Source organism: Felis catus, chromosome B4 (assembly GCF_018350175.1).
Source record: "Felis catus isolate Fca126 chromosome B4, F.catus_Fca126_mat1.0, whole genome shotgun sequence".
In the NCBI taxonomy this organism is placed as follows: domain Eukaryota; kingdom Metazoa; phylum Chordata; class Mammalia; order Carnivora; family Felidae; genus Felis; species Felis catus.
The window spans coordinates 18,027,501-18,046,630 of record NC_058374.1 but is presented as its reverse complement, the minus strand read 5'-3'; the positions used below and the strand labels follow the sequence as shown (position 1 = coordinate 18,046,630).

Sequence of the window (19,130 nt, the reverse complement as noted above, 5' to 3'; positions counted from 1 at the left end):
CAAGGTCACCAAAGTGCTTGACACACCTCTTGGAATTCATTGAAATTCAAGTACATCCTCTGAAATGATTTGAAGTCTCTTCCCAAATACACAAGTCTCCTGAAAGCCACAACTTGCCATCGTGCTAACTGAGCTGTTAAGCAATTATCAGTGACAGCTGTAGCTCAGGGATACGCCAAGCAAGACCTGCACGCAGCCAACTTTTCGAAATTCTTTCAGCTGACAGTTACTGGATTAACATCTGACACAGTTCAACCAGCTCCACTTTATTTGTGATAATGGAGTCCCCAGATACAAAATCCGCTGAGCACCTACTAAGTGCCAAGCTCAGTGCTGCATAAATCCACACATATGACCCCACACACATTTGTCATCACAATCTCAAGAAGAGGAAACTGACTGTTACCACAACTCTAGAACTCATGATATTTGAGTTCAGATGTCTCTGATTCCAAAGTGCTGCTGCTTTTTTTTTAAGGTTTTGTGTATGTTTAGGGTTATTTTTTCCCCCTAGGGTTTTGTGTATAATAATTTGCCTAATTCTTAAAACCGTTTTGTCACATGAGAAGCCTATATCCTAATGTTTAAGAAATAGGACACCTTCCACATTTCACTGTAAATTTGAGAACGAGATGTCCCATTTTGAGCCAGTCCTCGACTAAATCATAACTACATTAAGCTCAGGGGCTGTCCCACTTCCTTTTGGGAGAAAAGAGAGTAGAGAAAGAGTGGGTAAAGAAGGAAGGCAGGCAAGGACCCAGGCACTCACCCAGTCCCTACCCTGTGGTAGCCATGGTGCCTGATCATTTCTGCACATGTTAATTTATTTAACATTATTCTCCCCACTACCCAATGAAGTAGATATTTGTTCCAGTGGTGAAGCTGAGTCTTAAATTGCTGAGATAATTGCCCGGAAATTAGAGGAAACTACTCAGAGGTACAACTGGGATTAAAATTTAGTTCTGCTTGATCAAAAGTAATTGCCTTTCCCTTCACACCTTTAGGATATATGCACTCCCTCCTCTCTCTCTTCCTGGAGTAAAGCTCTAATAATAAAATTTTAGGCAACAGGGCAAGTCCCCTATTCCCCACTGTAGACAAATGCTTCCTTTGGCCATGCTGGCTTTGGTCCCGATTAATACTGAAAAATATGTGACTGCATCAATCAAAAACTTCATTTTTAGCCAAGCACTTGAACTGCTATTCTCTTTACTGCTGAGCTCCGTACTTGGGTTTCACCATCTTTGATTTCCCCCGGGCATCTTTTTGATGGATTCACCGTGAAAGCAGGGTTGAAAAGAGGAAGACAACCAACTAAGAAGTTTACAGTATTATGATTGGAAAATCAATGCAGCTCCCTTACAACACATACATTTTATTTAAAATGCAAATATTAATTACAGATTGATTTACATGAAGTATTGCGCAGACATTTTCACTAAGAAACTGCTGGTTTGTGGTCCACTCATTCCTTTACCAGATAGGAACTTTACAAAATCTAGGACACATTAAAGGGACTGCTTTATAAAATCAGAGTAGAAAAATTCTTACTGTAATGTTTTCCTTCATTTTAACAGGATTCTCAGCAGTTTCCCATGCTGTACTTCTCAGCACTCATTTATCAAAATAAAGAAGGTTTAGACCTCCACATACAGTTAATCTGCAATGATTGTCAAATGTATTCTAATTGATTTAATGCCCATTAAAATTCTATTTTGACATATAAGACACCCAGACATGCAATAAATAAATGATCAGTCATCTAGCACAACCAGAAAAATCACATTGATTATAAATTATTCAAAGTGAAATGGTGTCTCAGCAAAATCTTTAGACCCTCTCTGAGAATTAGATAAATAAGGAAGAAGAAAAATCAAGATTTTAAATGGATTTGCATGGCCAAATTGGTATTATGCTTCAAATGCCCATTAATAGTTACAAGAAAATAAGGCTACAACAAGCTTAAGTATTTACATTACTCTTGCTATATTCCACGAAAGAAGATAAAATCAAGAATGTTTCATTAAAATTATGAAGATTTTTTATTTTGAGGTTTAATGTTAGACCAACTACTTTCCCAGAAATCTAATATGCCATGAAATGAATCTTGAAAAGCATGAAGATATTTTCAAGGAAACAAGATGAATTTTGTGCTTGTGAGAAAAAAAAAAGGAAGCAGACACACAAGACTTAACACACTTAAAGCATTTCACTCTTTGAGAGAGAGTATGTGTAGATATATCTATACATCAGAGAGAGACAGAGAGGGAGAGGGAGAGATGAAGGGAAAGGGAGAGCATGAGAGCAGAAAATTTGGAAACATATGAAAGATTTGGCATATTTGACCATGTTAAGTGTGGTAAGGAGCTTGTCAGATGATAATTTACAAAACTGGATTGGATGAATCTAACAGCCAAGTGAAATGGGCTGTGTGCTCACCAATCATCATTTCATCATCGGGTTCTCTTGGGTTAAGCTAAATGTATAGGAATATTCAGCAAAGATCAGAAACACAAATCATCTGATACACTGTGTCACATATTTATGTACAAGGATTGAAGTAAAAAGAAAAAAAAAGCTGAGTTAATGTGTGGTGTTCATTGTAATTTTGTCCAGCACATCTAAGTATTCATTCCTTTGGGCAAACTCACTTTCCCAGCCCTTCCAGGATGGCTTAACCACATGTGGCTCAAGAGGTTCAATCTGTGCCTGAGACTGAGGTGAATAGGTTACAATTATTGATTCAGAAATACATAGGTGACTGACTTCCTATCACTAAGATGCAAGAAATTTATTGTGGCTTCTAAAAAGGATGTTTACGCACCCTTATGAGAGACTTTCTAGAAGGGAACTTCTCTCTCCCTAATGTTGACCAGAAAACATCTATCCCTGGGAATGGTTGACATCATTACTTAAATAAGAAAAAAATAAGAATAAAGCTGACATGGGGTGCCTGGGTGGCTTGGTTAAGTGTCAGTTAGTGTCCAACTTCAGCTCAGGTCATGATCTCGTGGTCTGTGGGTTTGAGCCCTGCTTTAGGCTCTGTGCTCACAGCTCAGAGCCTGGAGCCTGCTTCAGATTCTATGTCTCCCTCTCTCTCTGCCCCTCCCCTGCTTGCTCTCTGTCTCTCTCAAAAATAAACATTAAAAAAATTTTTAATAAAAAAAAAAAGAATAAAGCTGACACTGTCAAAGGCAGTACAAAGAGACATAGATGAACTCAATAGCTGATGAACTGAAAGAGCCACTATATCAAACCAGGCTCAGAGACTCTTACCTTTATATTTACTGATATATAACCAGTGAACTATCTTCACTGTTCAGGCAAGTTTGAGATGGTCTTCTCTTACTTAGAACCAAACCCACTAAAAGTGATGTAATTTATAAAGTGTCAATTCAATCAAAAGTATGTATTTAGCTTCTACTTTTAAAAAGGAACTAACATTTTGGGGCACCTGGGTGGCTCAGTTGGTTAAGCATCTGACTCTTGATTTCAGTTCAGGTCATGATCTCGTGGTTTCTGAGATCGAGCCCCACATCAGGCTGCATGTAGACAGTGCAGAACCTGCTTGGGATTCTTTCCTTCTCTGCCCCTCCTCACTACACACGATCTTTATCTATCTCTCTCAAAATAAACAAGTAAACTTTTTTTTAAAAAAGGTACTAACATTTATTAAAATAAAAAGGGTCATACTTCCAGACTACATCCAGATGATAAAATAGAACTCTGCATCACTCAGCTTTTATTACATTACATGATCCTAACAGACCACCCCAAGATTCCATGGCTTATATCAACACAGGATTATTTTTCACTTTGGTTACAAGCCCATTATTGGCCTCCCCCATGTTGTCTTCATTCTGAACACCTGTTTTTGTGGTGTAGCCTTGGAGACTAGCTTACAATTTCATCAAGCAGCAGAGCCTAACATATGGCTCTGCCCAATTTTTTAACACAGTCTCCAGCCCCACTCATCTGTGGGGTATATTTAAAGGCCCTCCCCAAACAGAGAGACTGAACAGTGACCTTTACCAAAGACAAAACACAAGGAATGGCCTACTCAATTGCAAAGCTTACCCTGAATACTGTTAGGGCACAGCCTGAGGCTATATCTGAACGTCAAGTCATGCCAGTAGGACCATCCAGTCAAGGAATACACCCTAAGACTCCACCCACCTAGAAGTGATTGTAGATCATGGCACTCAGTCCTGCCCACTGTGGAACACAACTAGTGGCACCACCCTGCCAGAGAACATGGCCTAAAAACCTACCCAACCAGAGGAGATTACAGAACCTACCAAAGGCCCCATCTGGTTGTGGTAAATAGCCAGCAGGCCCACTCAATCAGCGATCAACCCAAAAGACCCACTTGAAAACAGAACCCAGTCAGCAGGCTCACTAAACCAAAGAGGCCACCTACAGGCACCCCTCAACCCCTCACAATTAGAGCACAGTGACCTTGCCCAACTAGAGACCCCAAAAGCAAGACTCACCTGTTCACAGATACTACCAGATGCACCATCCAGTATGCCAAGCTGACCTACTGGTAAAGATCTTTCCCTGCTGAAATGAACCTATAAAGTCTGGAAGAGGAGACCACTTATTCAAATGTACAGATACCAATGCATATACAAGGATCATAAAGAATCAAGTAAACATGACACATAAAGGTAACTAATAAAGTTCAATGACTGATCCTAAAGAAATATGGATCTATAAACTCTTTGAAAAACTAAATTCAGAATAATTCTCTTAAAGAAGTTCATTGAACTACAACAAAAAGGCAATTAAGCAAAATTAGGAAAACAATGCATGAACAAAATGAGAAGTCCAACAAAGAAGCAGAAACCACAAAAACAATCTGAGATGAAGACTATAATAGCTGAACTAAAAAATTCAATAGAGTACAACAGCAACTTTATTACAATATATAAATGTATCAAAATAACGCACTATGAACCTTAAATTTACATAATGTTACATGCCAAATTTATTCAATAAGAAAAGAATTCAATAGGCAGTTTCAATATCAGACTCGAAGAAGAAAGAATCAGTGAAGTTGAAGACAGATCTTTTGACATTATCTGAATTATATGGATTATGCAGAAGAGAAAGGGACAGAAAGCATATTTAAATAAATAATGGACAAAAATTTTCCAAATTTTGGGTGAGAAATGGACATCCACATGCATGAGGCTAAAGGAGCCCAAATAAGTTGAACTTGAAAAGTTCTATACTGAGACACATTATAATTAAGTTGTTAAAAACCAAAGATGAAGAAAAAATTTTGAAAGCAACAGTAGAAAAGCAATTCGTCACAAACAAGGGAGCCACCTCCCCTCCCCAGTGTTATCAGCAGTCTCACAGTGGGAATTTTGCAGGCCAGGAGACATGGAAGATATATTCAAATTCTCAAACAAACAAAACTCAACCAAAACTATTATATCTGGCAAAGCTGTCCTTTAGAAATGAAGTAGAAATAAAGAATTTACCAAACAAACAAAATCTAAGGAAGTTCATCACCCCTGGACCAGCTGCACAAAAAATGCCAAAGAATATTCTACAGTGGAAATGAACAGAGGCTAACTAATGTTATAAAAACATATGCATGTGTATAACTCATCAGTAAAGGTAAATGTAATCAAACTCAGGTTCTCTAATATTGTAATGGTAGTATGTGAACCACTGTAAACCCTAATTTAGGAGTTAAAAAATAATAAAAATAAACTAGCAACAATAGTTTGTTATTAGAAACACAATATAAATAAGATACAAATTATAACATCAATAACCTAAAATGTGAGGGGGGGAATAAAAATTTATGTATTCTATAAATTTATTATCAGCTTAAAAATGGGATGTTCTAAGGTATTTTATGTAAGTCTCCTGGTCACTGTAAAGGAACAGCCTTTAGTAGAAATACAAAAGATAATAATACAGGTGTCAAAGTCTACCACCACAATATCATCAATCATAAGAAACACAGCAAAAGAGGAAGCAAGGAACAAAGTATCTGTAAAACAGTCAGCAAAAAATTAACAAAAAGGCAATAGTAAGATCTTATCCATCAGTAATTGCTTTGAATGTAAATGGATTAAAATTCTCCCATCAAAAGGCCTAGGATGACTGAATAGATTAAAAAGATCCACAGAAAGCTGCCAACAAGAGGTTCCCTTCAGCTTTAAGGTGACACACAGACTAAGAATAAAGGTGGTCAAAAGGTACAAGCTTCCAGTTATAAAATGAGTAATTTCTGCCAATCTATTGTACAGCAAATATGGTCTTGTATTGAAGGGTAAAAGAATAAACTTTAAATGCTCTCACCAGCCCCTCCCAGAAAATGGTAACTATATAAGGATGTGTTAACAAAATGAAAAAGAGAGAGGGAGAGAGAGAAAGAGAGAAAAGAGAGAAGGAAGGAAGAAAGGAAGGAAGGAATTTTCAGTGTACTATAGATATAAATGAACCCTATATGTCTTTAGAAGAAAATAAACACACACACACACACACACACACACACACACACACACACACAGGATTGGAAACTGCAATGGCATGAAACGTCTCCCTGACAACCCTAGACAGTAAAAGTCTTTCTATCACTGCTTTAAAATTACGAAGTAAAAATAATTTTTTAACCTAGAATCTGTGTGGTCCTAAACACTCAAAGTTAAGGGGAGAATAAGGATATTTTCAAACAAGGTCACAAAAAGTGCTTCCAAAGTAACTCTTCTTAAGAAGCATGGAAAAGATACGCTTTACCAAAAGCAGAACAACCGAGAAGGAAGAACACATGGGAGCCAGGAAGCAGTAGTCTACACGAGAGGAGCGCGATGTCATCGCCTTGTACGTGACACGTGGCGTAGATCTAGAGAGCAGCAATCAGCATTAGAGGAAACAGGTAGAAGTCTCTAGTCTCCAGGACTGATATCCCCAAGGGAACCGGCGGGCGTTGCGTCTGATTGACTTGAGAGGCCAAACACACAAAAAAGGCAGCATCTTCCAAGGAAAACAAGACTGTACATCAAAGCAAATATTATCACTGAGTGCAGTGTAGTTCACTTGTCGATAATATTTACATATTATCAATACTATCATATTAGCGATATTACCAGAGGATGGGGACAGGGAGCTGCTTTTTAAAATGAGAATCCTCATGGTACTACTTGACTTTTAAATTATGTCCAGCTATTTCTTTAACGTAAAATATTAAATTTAAATAAAAGAAGTAAAGAGAATAATTTAAATGCTTAAAGTTCTTTCCACAGTTTTCAGTCTTTCAAACGAGCTTCATTTCCCGTCTCTAAGACGAGAAGCTGGGCCAAATTCTTTCTATGTTCTCTCCCAATTCTATTATTTATTCTGTGTCCATGTGTCCATAGTTATAATTTATCTCATTCCACTGGTGAAGAATTATGAATGTGTAAAGAAATACACCAGTGGATTCATTTTTTTTTCCTTGAGCCTTTTTCCAGAGTTCACATTTGCTGAGTTAACAGGTTGTTTTTCAGGAACCATTTAGGCATTGTCCTTATATTTCTGTTGGTGTAATGTGGCTAATCTTTATCTCTGTACTCCAACCTTTAAGAAGACTCATATCCTTAAAAGCTGATAAATGTCTGTGAATTGCATGATAGAATGATCTTTTAGGAAGGAGATGGTTCCCTGGATACCAAGTAGTTCCCATTTCCTGAATTTGCCCACATTCTAAGTGACTTTTAAGACATATTTTTCTTTTTCTGAATTTATAGAGTTACATTTTGAAAATGAATCTTGTGCTAAAACTAATGATATAGAGACAACCCTGATGGCTTTATGACAAGGTGAACTCCAAAATCAAAGATGCCCAATTTCCTTTTTCACATTAAAGGTCACATTTACAAAATGTCTCTCAAAGGCACAAGTATGCTTGTCATCTTTATCAAATAAGCTCTGGCTGTATTGATTCAGTCATTTTGATTGGTTACCCAACTATAAAGGATATGCCCTACCAGGAAGATTACCTAATGCTACATTACATCCTTCTTACAGATACTAAAGCTGAAAAAGCAGAACCAATTTGGCAGAGTTGCTCCTGAACTCTTTTATGGTACATAAGTTTCACCTTTCTTACATAAAGCCTCTTAGAACCCACGAGCAATTATATCTGAACCTTCCCCACTGAGACAACTAATGCTATATTACAGAGATGATCATGTGAATTTGGCCTATATATTTTATGGCTAAATCAATCAACCTTTTTTAACCTTTAAGGAATGGAGATATCAACATTTTTTCTCAAAATAGCAAAGAATTTTTTAAAATACAATGGAAATGCATCTGATGTGCATTTGCAGTCAAAATAGTCTAAAACAAGGTGAGAAGTACTGTACTTTATGTAAAATATTTTCAGCCTTAAATAGAAATTTAAACCACCAGAAAAACTGTTAAAGCTAATATTGAAGGACTGGTTGAGCATCTCCCTGGTAACAGTCTGTGTGTAACGAGCCTTGATTGGCCAGAGGTTAAACTTCTCACAAGGTCAGGAAGGATTCTTAGTGTATTCCTCCTTCAAAAATAAATCACTGCCCCCTTGTGTCTGTATTATGCTAAAGAAGGTAAAATGGGAGTTTTAATGCTAAAGCATTCACTGATCCTGAAATTTGAAACTTGCAATGGTTAAATATAGTTTAGTTTTAAGAGTAAAAACCCTGAGTAAAATCAGCATTTTTTTAAAAAAAGGAAGTTATTATTTATATAGCTGAAAAGTCCAGTCCAAAGTGTGAAACGCTCTCATAGGATTCAGTTTCCTTCTCTCAGCAACGCCTTCTTTGTGTTGACTTCATTCTCAGATTTTATAGTTAAGAGAGCCAGGTATGCACCCTTCCTGACAGCAAGGGGCCAAAGTTAGCAAAGAAAGCACATGCTTCCCTCCCCCAACAGTCCCAGCAGACATGCCCTTGGCTCTGGTTGGTCTCAAGCCCATCATTAAACTAATCCTTGTGGCAGGTGAATGTGTTGCTTGAGGGGGCCAAGACTGAGTTACAGGTCTATCAATTCAGTACACAGACTAAGAATGGGAGCGTGAAATAATAAGAAATATATATATTGGTCTCTGCCCCGGGTTCCTGCTAATATTTTGTTCTTGGTCCTGTTTCCTGACACAAAGCTCCTAAAACCCTTGTGATTTCTTAAGTGATACAGAATTCCCAAATCTCTTGGGATTTCTTTGGTGTTACAAGTGTCTTTTGTTCTAGGGATGCCTGGGTGGCTCAGTCAGTTAAGCAACTGAATCTTTTTTTTTTTAATTGTTTTACGTTTATTTATTTTTGAGAGAGAGAGAGAGTGCACCAGTCGGGGAGGGACAGAGAGAGAGGGAGAAAGAATCCAAAGCAGGTTCCAAGCTCTGAGCTGTCAGCACAGAGCCCCATGCAGGCGTCCCATCATCTGAATCTTGGTTTTGGCTCAGGTCATGATCTCACGGTTTATGAGACTGAGCCCCAGCATCAGGCTCTGCGCTGACAGCACAGAAACTGCTTGGGATTCTCTCCCTCCTTCTCTCACTGCACCTCCCCCACTTGCACTCTCTTTCTCCCAAAATAAATAAATAAACATTAAAAATAAAGAATTCAGAGTACCTGGGTGGCTCAGTTGGTTAGGTGCCCAACTTCAGCTCAGGTCACAATCTTACAGATCACGGATTTTGAGCCCCAGGTTGGGCTCTATGCTGACAGCTTGGAGCCTGGAGCCTGCTTTGGATTCTCTGTCTCCCTCTCTCTCTGCCCCTCCCCTGCTCATTCTCTCTCTCTTTCTCAAGAGTAAACATTAAACATTTTTTTTTCTAAAAAGAAGTGTCTTTTGTTCTAATAAGGTGACTCTCAGTGGGCTCTTGTGTGGGTGCTCGTCACCAGAGGCCACTCCATTATTAGAAGCTTGGGACTTTTAGCTCTACCTTCCATTTCCAGAGAGAGGAGGAGGGAAGGAAGTTGAGTTTAATGAATCGTGTCTACATAATGAAGCCTCCATAAAAATCCCCAAGGTATTGAGCTCAGAAAGCTGCCTGCTTTCCACATGCCTGGAGGGAGGTGCATGTGTGCCTCAGACCCTTTTGGACCTTAGCCTATGTATCTCTTCATCTGGCCACTCATCTGTATTCTTTATCATATCCTTTATAATAAACTACTAACCTCTCAGTAAATATTTCCCTGAGTTCCGTGAGCCATTCTAGCAAATTACCAAGTCCATGGTTCCCAAGATTTTCCATTTATAGCCAGTTGGTCAGAAGTACAGATAACAACCTGAGACTTGAAATTGGCATTGCAAGCTGGGGCAGCCTTTTGAGACTGAGCCCTTAACTTGTGGGATCCAACACTAACCCTCACAGATAGCATCACAATTGAACTGAACTATAGGACACCCGGCTGGTATTAAAAAAAAAGGTCAGTGTGAGAACAACCCAGCAACTTTGGGGACTAGGAGTAAAGTATTTCGCGTAAAGGAATGTACAGTGGACTTTTTTCTAGAGAGGAATGTATGATTCTCCAGAAGAAAAATGGAATATTTGTCCCCTCAAAAAATAAATGGATACTGGAAAGCAAAACCAAAAATCATCTGTTAAAGGCCCTGACTGCGCTCTCATTCACTTTCTACCTAAGTACAACTTCCAATTTGCTCCATAAATTTTTTTAGAAAATTTTGTTCACTGCTAGAGTTTTGTCAGTGCTGTACCAGAGAGGGCTCATAATCTCCTTGATTCACAGTTTCATCTAAAACATAATTTTTGTGCACCACTCGCCTCCCCATGCTATTATAAGTTTAAGAGGCACAAATGAAGTTCTTAATTATGATAATGATATAACAATAACCACTGGTGTCTTCTATTCATGGTATATTCTAGTGTGCTAAAATTTCTGACGCAAATACACGCATTTCAAAATTTGGATTCTTAAAACCAAGAACTTAATGTTGTCATATGTCACCTTTAAAGGGCATAGTAAATTCATTTTTCAGATTAAATATTAATGACACACTGGTTTAAAAGCAAATTTCCACTTTCAAAAAAATAATCAATAGTTTTCTTTTACAAAGGACCTTCTAATCTGTATGTTCCTCAATTGCATTTGAAGAAGTAATTGCATATATCACCTCGAGTTTTACAATGAGGCATGGTCAAATTGCTTATCATATAAGATTATGCAGCAGTTAAGACATAGGACTGATATCCAGGAAAAGGAAAAGCGCAACAACTCCAGTCAATGAAAATCCAGGGGACAAATGGCATCCATCCCATAAGCTGTTGTCAGATCTTCAAAGAAGTAGTTTCCAAAGTCCTTTTCAATTTCGTCACCTATACAGAGTCACCTTTCCATGTGACTTCCATGCATTACTATTATTCAAATAAGACTGTAGGCTCTTTTGACCACCTCTTTTGAAATAATCATTTGAAAACAAAAGACTTGACCTACTACATCAGACTGGTCTGCTCAGTCTAGATTTCTTTCTGACTGATTCCAAGTGACTTCATGTGACACGACACTCTGCAGTGACTACATCTTTCAAACACCCTAAGCTTCCTTTGGTAACATATTATATATAGTTAATTCCCATTATTCACTATAGTTATGTTGTGTAAAGTCATTGTGAACACTGAATTAATGAAGACTGAACCATTGCTTCTAAGCAAACCTCAGGATATGGGTCCTATGAGTCTCAACCAATCAACAGATAATCTTGTTCTACGTGTATTTCTGTTTAAAGCCCCCCCCCCCCGTTTTTTGTTGGGGGGAGGCTTTAAACAATACATATATTGTTACACATATTGTTGAATCATTAACATTGAACTCAAGCCAATAGCACTAGAATTCATGCCTGAAGGAAGCTTATCTAACACGTGTATTTTCTCTGTAAAACACATTTTGCTTCCTTGCACTTAGGTACACTGGCCAGCACTTGGGCACTATCCTTGGAGATCACTGTAACGACAAAATCACCAATGAAAAGCATGAACATGTGGAATCTCCATACTGTTTTCCACAGCTTCTGTATCACTGTGCATTTCCACCAGCAGTGTACAAGGGTTTTAATTTTTACACATCCTTGCCAACATTTGTTGTCTTTTGTAATTTTTTTGATAATAGCTGTGCAGGGGCGCCTGGGTGGCGCAGTCGGTTAAGCATCTGACTTCAGCCAGGTCACGATCTCGCGGTCCGTCAGTTCGAGCCCGGCGTCAGGCTCTGGGCTGATGGCTCAGAGCCTGGAGCCTGCTTCCGGTTCTGTGTCTCCCTCTCTCTCTGCCCCTCCCCCGTTCATGCTCTGTCTCTCTCTGTCCCAAAAATAAATAAACGTTGAAAAAAAATTAAAAAAAAAAAAGATAATAGCTGTGCTAACAGGTGTGGTTTTGATTAGCAGTTCCCTGATGATTAGTGACACCGAGCAAAAAACATGGGACTAAACAGACCATGAAAGGGACACTTGTTTACAGTATGAAGGCTGAGACAAGAAGGTGTAGGCATCACTTTGTTCAACGTCATTTGGGAATACAAGCTCCGGGTGACTCAAAGTTTTTGCGAATCTGCACATACCCACGCGTGCAAAAGCATGGTAAGTATTAATTAATCGGGGGATTACAAATAAATTTTCGCATGCAGGTAACTTTGAAAATATGGTGTCTATGAATACTGAAGATTGACTATATCTCCTATCCATGACTTTGTTGAATCCTTCCTTAATTTTTATAATGTCCTTGTTTTACTGGCCACTAGGTAAGCCAATATTTTATTTATCCTGAATTTATCGCTCTTAAAGCTTTTATAGCCATCTTCTCGTTACTCCCCTTTGCTATTTTTTAAAGATTTGAACAAGGTATGTTTTGTTTTCCACTGTTTTATATTCCAACTCCATTTTGACGGAACTAGCACAATGTACACGTTCATGAGCGCTAATACGTGACATGCTGCCTTACTTTAGCTTTTTAGATGCTATGTTGCCCTGTTTCTGTGTTAATAGTTCAGTTCACGCCATAAATTAGACATCAGTTGAGATTTTTAGGCTTCTCTAAAGTGGCAGCTTCTGAGGACATGAGGCCCACACGAGATTTACATGATGCTGGTCTCTTTCTTCTAAATCCACACTGAAGACACAATCAACAGGTACCTCAAACCAGAAGTATGAGGCCAAGAACCAACTCTGAAGTACTTCGACCCCCTCTATCATAAAGAGAATACTTTTTCTTAACTGTATAGTTTAAGACTATGGAGAGCCACCAAACTCCCAGCACCTTGAAAACTGGGTCCCCAAATCCATTTCAATTCCTGCTGTAACTCTTTTTCCACTTGCCTGTGCTAATTAGCTGTATTTTTAGAAACGGGAGAAAATATTTCATATCTTAACTTTTGGTAAAAAAAAATGTCAAATATTCTACACCTTTCCCTTTTACCGAAGTATTTACTTGTAAAGGATTAAAATAGTTACTTTGTGTCCAATCTAGATTGTACTTTGAAATATTAGCCTGAAGATATGTGAAGAAAGAATCCTTTTGTTGAAAAGGTGCTCAGAGACTTTCTTGAATTTTCTTCATAGCTCCTGTTTCTTAATAGCTTTCTCTTATCCTTTCTCCCCGCCTGCCAACACATGATACTTTTTTGCCCGGTGTCATCTCACTTGCCGCTCAGTGCAACTAAATTTCTATCCCAGAGAAGCTGCAGCAGATCAAAGTTCAAATTTATGTTGCTTTATCTTTGTTCCTTGTGTCTGAACCTTGGCCTAATAATCCACAGCATTCATTCTAACCACAGGGAAGATCAAGATGCGGATAAGGGTTGAGTTAGTGCTGTAAAAGATAAAAGAATCAAAACCAACATCGATAGTGACTTTTGTTTGAAAGTTAGCAGTCCATAGGTGGTTCTTATCTAAGCTACAGTTGCCCAGTTATTAAACTTAGATATTTTGTGTGGTCTGTTTTGTTTTGTTTTTTTACCTATTTCAATGTTTGAGGAAACTGTTCTCTGGATTTGCCGTTGAAAGCTCAATCTTGGGAATGGAAACTATTATTTTAGATGTCAACAGCATAGGTAAGGAAGTCACATAAATTTGAAATAAGAATGTAGGCTGCTCTATATTATCTGTTACATAAAGGACCTCAAAGTTGAAGGCAGAGTATCCTAAGGACAGAAAATCCAAAGAGGTCATCCTACTCATTTTCAACCCTCATGACATCTGTCCCTTTACCACTGGAGGCAGATATCAGGACGGGCACACTCTGACTCATAAGAGCTCAGAGGTGTGCATCTCTTCCCAAACTCACTGCCAATAAGTTTGCAGTAGCTTGAAATTGGCCATGGTGGAGAATTTACAACTCAAAAATCAGAAATGATAGGAATCAGGCTTCTTTCTTGAAAAGACACTTACTAAATATTTACCAGCCCACCACTGTTACAGCTTATTCTAGCATTTGTAAAAGGAGAAAATGTCTATTTCCCAGATCAGCTGGCTTCAGAAAGGAGTAAGACCACAGCTCAGTAGATTGATTCATTAGGTGTTAAGCCTTCTGGCTTTTCCCTTCAACCTACACAATGTGAAAGTCACAAATTGCCCCACAGGCTACTGGGTGGTTGTGTGATCGTCTGTGATAAAAGGTTACTAGACAAACACTGCTCCAGATGTCAGAACTGGACACCCAGGCTCCTTTCACACAGTCCAAGGCAACCTCCACAGCCCAAGCAGAGCAGGATGAAGGAAGGAACAAAGAAGAGAAGGTGAATGGCAAGGACTTGCGACCTCCTGAAAGGGGTTCAAAATGATTATAACCTATTACCCAGAACTTGGCCATACCAAATTGCAGAGGAAGTAGAAAAACAATTTTACCAAGTATTTATTTATATGTACTAATATGACATGTTTTTCTTCCCTTCATATATTAATGTAGAAAACTATATTGACAGATTCTCTAGTGTTAAATCACTCTTGAATTTCCGGGATCGCTCTGTCAGTTTAAATTTTACCACAAAAAGATGTTGGTTTATTCCTGGTTTTTTCTTCTTGACAAATTTTTGCAATCTGTATTTTTCTTTTTTTTTTTTAACGTTTTTATTTATTTTTGAGACAGAGAGAGACAGAGCATGAACGGGGGAGGGGCAGAGAGAGAGGGAGACACAGAATCCGAAGCAGGTTCCAGGCTCTGAGCTGTCAGCACAGAGCCCGATGCGGGGCTCGAACTCACGGACCGCGAGATCATGACCTGAGCCGAAGTCGGCCGCTCAACCGACTGAACCACCCAGGCGCCCCAATCTGTATTTTTCTAGAATATTGTACATTTCATCTGTGTTCAAACTTGTGAGAAAAAAAGGTATTCAGAGTGTTTTCTTACGCCTTTTGAAGTTTTCAGAGTGTCTGTATTTATGAGTCCTTTTTCATTTCTAAAACTATTTAACCGTGACAGTTTCATTTTCTCAGTAACATCTGATGGCATTTCCTCTGTTTTAACTAACGTAAATTATTTTATTGCTTTATAACCACACTGTGTTGACTCTCATTTCCTACTGGATTCTGGTCCCTTCATAACCTCCCAACCAGACTGCATACCACTGAAGTTAGTAAACAATCCCATTTTAATATTTAATGAGCGCTTACCTATTTGTATTTGTCAAATTTATTTTTTAATTTATTAATTTTTAACTTCTAATTCAATCTCAAAATTAGTAATCACTATATTGATTATTATTGGTGAGGTCATTCTTATTGCTGTTTGTCACAGCCAATGGTTAGATAGAATTACTCCTATACTTACCAGTTCTTTTTACAGATGATTGCTTCTTAAATCCCACTTCCTATTTCTGGGATCAAGGTCCTTCTTATTGACGTACAACCCATAGTAGCCCATTTGGAAATTATCTGAAATTTAAAAACAAAAAACAAAAAACCTTCTCAGGCTCGCTTCAGTTATTCCTTCTTACTTCACCCTTAAATGTTACGTTAGCTGAGCTTTGACTTTTAGGTTCCAGCTTCCAAAGACACTGTTCCTTCTAAAAATACTCTAAAGATAAATGTCTGTTATCAGTATAACTGTTATTCTTTTTAAATAATTATCTTTTTTCTCTGGTTGCTTTAAGTTCTTTGTCCTGTGTTTAATATTCTGTAGTTTCATTGCAGTGTATCTACGCAGGATCTGTTCTATGTATCCTGTCTTAAAAACCAGGGAGTGTGTGGAGTTCAGATTCTTGTCTTTTGTTTATTTAAGAAAATTTCAACCCATTATGTCTTTGAGGACTGCCTCTCCCCTAATTCTCTGTTTTCTCTCTGTAGACTTCTAATTGATTACGTTTGGTGATCTATACATTCCATTCATATTTTTTAGTCTGCCATACTTTCCATTTCTTTATCTTTCTGGAGTCTATTCTGAGCCCCTCAGCTACATCTTCTGGTTTGCTAAATCTCTTTAGAGCATTGTCTAATATTCTCTATAACCATCAGTCATTGCTAATTTCAATGACTAGATTTTTTATTTCTAGAAGTTCTGGTTGGTATTTATAACAGTACTGTCTATTCTTTCTTCATAATCTTCATTATAGTTTCAATTTTTTATTGCTGGAAAAATTTCAAACTGATGTTGTATACTCTTAGATTTTTATTTCTAATTTTGAGAGTGTCAATTCTCCCATTACTACATCTGTTGACTTTACCTTCCAATGGTTCCCTTCCTTGTGAGGGTTATAATTTTTTAATTGTGCAATTGCCTTTAATGCAGATTGCTCACTTTGAGAGTCCAGTGTGCCTAGTTCATGGATATGTCCACATGTACACAGCTTTCCCCTTCTTTTTCTGGAGAATCTGTTATTTCCCCTCTACTGGATTAATGTTTAAGGCTGAGTTTGGGTTTTCCACAGCAAGCATGTCGTGTAAAATCAAACCTCACTTCCATATCTTGGTATTTGCTCTCAGGGAAATTCTGTAATATTTTCGCTGACAGTTTGAGATATCACTGCTTCTGCATGTTCCGTAGTTTTTCTACCCTGCTTAATTGACTGGGAAGCTCTTCTAGGGTCTCAACTACAAAACACTGGTTGCAACTTTCCACTTCGTGCGGGACCAAGACCATAAACCCTGTTCCCATGTTCTGGTTAAAATTACAGCCTCCTCTGGGGGCGCCTGGGTGGCGCAGTCGGTTAAGCGTCCGACTTCAGCCAGGTCACGATCTCGCGGTCCGTGAGTTCGAGCCCCGCGTCGGGCTCTGGGCTGATGGCTCAGAGCCTGGAGCCTGTTTCCCATTCTGTGTCTCCCTCTCTCTCTGCCCCTCCCCCGTTCATGCTCTGTCTCTCTCTGTCCCAAAAATAAATAAAAACGTTGAAAAAAAAAATTAAAAAAAAAAAATTACAGCCTCCTCCAAAGGCTTATATCCTTGTCTAATGCCCTATGGATTGCTTTAACATCCACTATAATTCACAACTATTCTTTTCATCTTTATCTTTTAAATTTGGAAATGTCTCCTACCTTTCTTCTTTTCTCATGAGCATGGTAATATTTAAAAATTCTTTTACTGGGGCACCTGGGTGGCTCAATTGGTTGAGCATCCAACTTTTGATTTTGAGTCAGGTCATGATTCCAGGGTCATGACATCAAGCCCCTTGTTTGGCTCCGCACTGGGCATGGAGCCTGCTTAAGATTCTCTCTCTCTCCCTCTGCCTGTCTCCCCTGCTTGCTCTCTTTCTCCAAAATAAAATTTTAAAACATACTTTTATTATATTGTATTGTATCCAGAATTTCTCTGCATTTGTACTAGTAGCCTAGGTATGCATCAGCTTAGACCAGCTTTAGAGTTCCTCTTTTATAAAAGAATTTCCAGATTCCCCATTCCCTAAAATATACATGTAAATCAGTGGAGGGAATTTCAGTTAACAGACACCATGTTATATGCAGTATCACCCCACCTCACGACAACTGCTCTAATTTGTAACTGGGTCAAGCTTCTCTGTCCGACTCCCTCTTCTTTTTTGGGAACAGTTCTCCTTGAGGAAGCATCTCAGTCCCTCAGGCAAGATCTTAACACATATTCTCTATTAGTTCTCAGACATGTCTCATGTAGTTTGTACACTAAGCATAAACTCCATCTGGGAACTCCTTCTATGCATAGAGATCATCTCATAAATGAAATATGTATGAACAAAGTAAAAAGGTCCTCAATCAAACAGTGCACATCATAGTACAGAGAAAGAGATAAGACAGTATGAATCATGAAGAAACAAAGAAAAAAGAATACTGTTAAAATCAGTACCTTAGTCACTCTAGTTAAATGATACCACAAAAATTTTCTTAATGAAAAGGAACTAGACACATCAAAATCCAAGGCAGGTCTTTTACTTTTCAATCTGGTCTTTCGGGTTTCTCTGTGAATGATTTTATCTTCTTTCCAGTTGTGTAACCAGAATGCAACACTGTTGGTTTAATTGGATTAATCAATCCTTGGTTATTGGTCATTATCAACCAATGCATGGCCTTACTTAATTTAGTGAATTTAAAAAATACAATGGCCAATTTTAATTTACTGTTCAAAACAAGTACTTGTAAATTAAGAATAATTTAAATCTACCTATGAACTCCTCTTTTCTTATCCCATGCCTAGTTCTCCCCCCTTCAAACCTCCTCCTGGTGATAACACCTAATCTGAATTTATGCTAATCATTTCCTTCTACATATACCAAAACAGTACGTTGCTTACTGTTTCCAGCTTTCCAACTGTGTATCCAATTGTATAATTTTTCTTTCAAAATTATACAATGAATATTATCTATTATTACATATATTTATAGCTGAAGTATCCCATAGTGGAAACATACCACAACTTATCACTCTTAGATAAATATTCAGGTTTTTTTTTTTTAACTTTTTGCTCTTAAGAAAAGGAATGTTACTTTTCATTTCTCCTGGTGCTTCTGGATAAAACTGTCTCTTGAATATATAGCTGGGATTGGAATTGCTACATTTTAGGGCAAGCGATTAAAGTAGAATGGCCAATGCTTTTATGCAGATTTATTCCCAGCATATAAACTATCAGCAATATGTAAGGGATCCAGCTAATCCATATCTCAAAATTGGCAACTGTCAGACTTCTCAATTGTTGCCAGTTTGAATTTCTCCTTCTGTGAAATACCTATTCAAAC

At 38.1% G+C, this 19,130-nt stretch overlaps 1 long non-coding RNA gene across 1 annotated transcript in view; it reads right to left on the bottom strand.

The window, feature by feature from the left end:
- The window catches only part of LOC123386456, a 32,190-nt gene that overhangs the window by 11,691 nt on the left and 1,369 nt on the right, over positions 1 to 19,130 (bottom strand). The window contains exon 2 of the long non-coding RNA XR_006600331.1: positions 15,764 to 15,867. This is a non-coding gene — a long non-coding RNA (uncharacterized LOC123386456). The remainder of the gene's footprint in view (positions 1 to 15,763; positions 15,868 to 19,130) is intronic.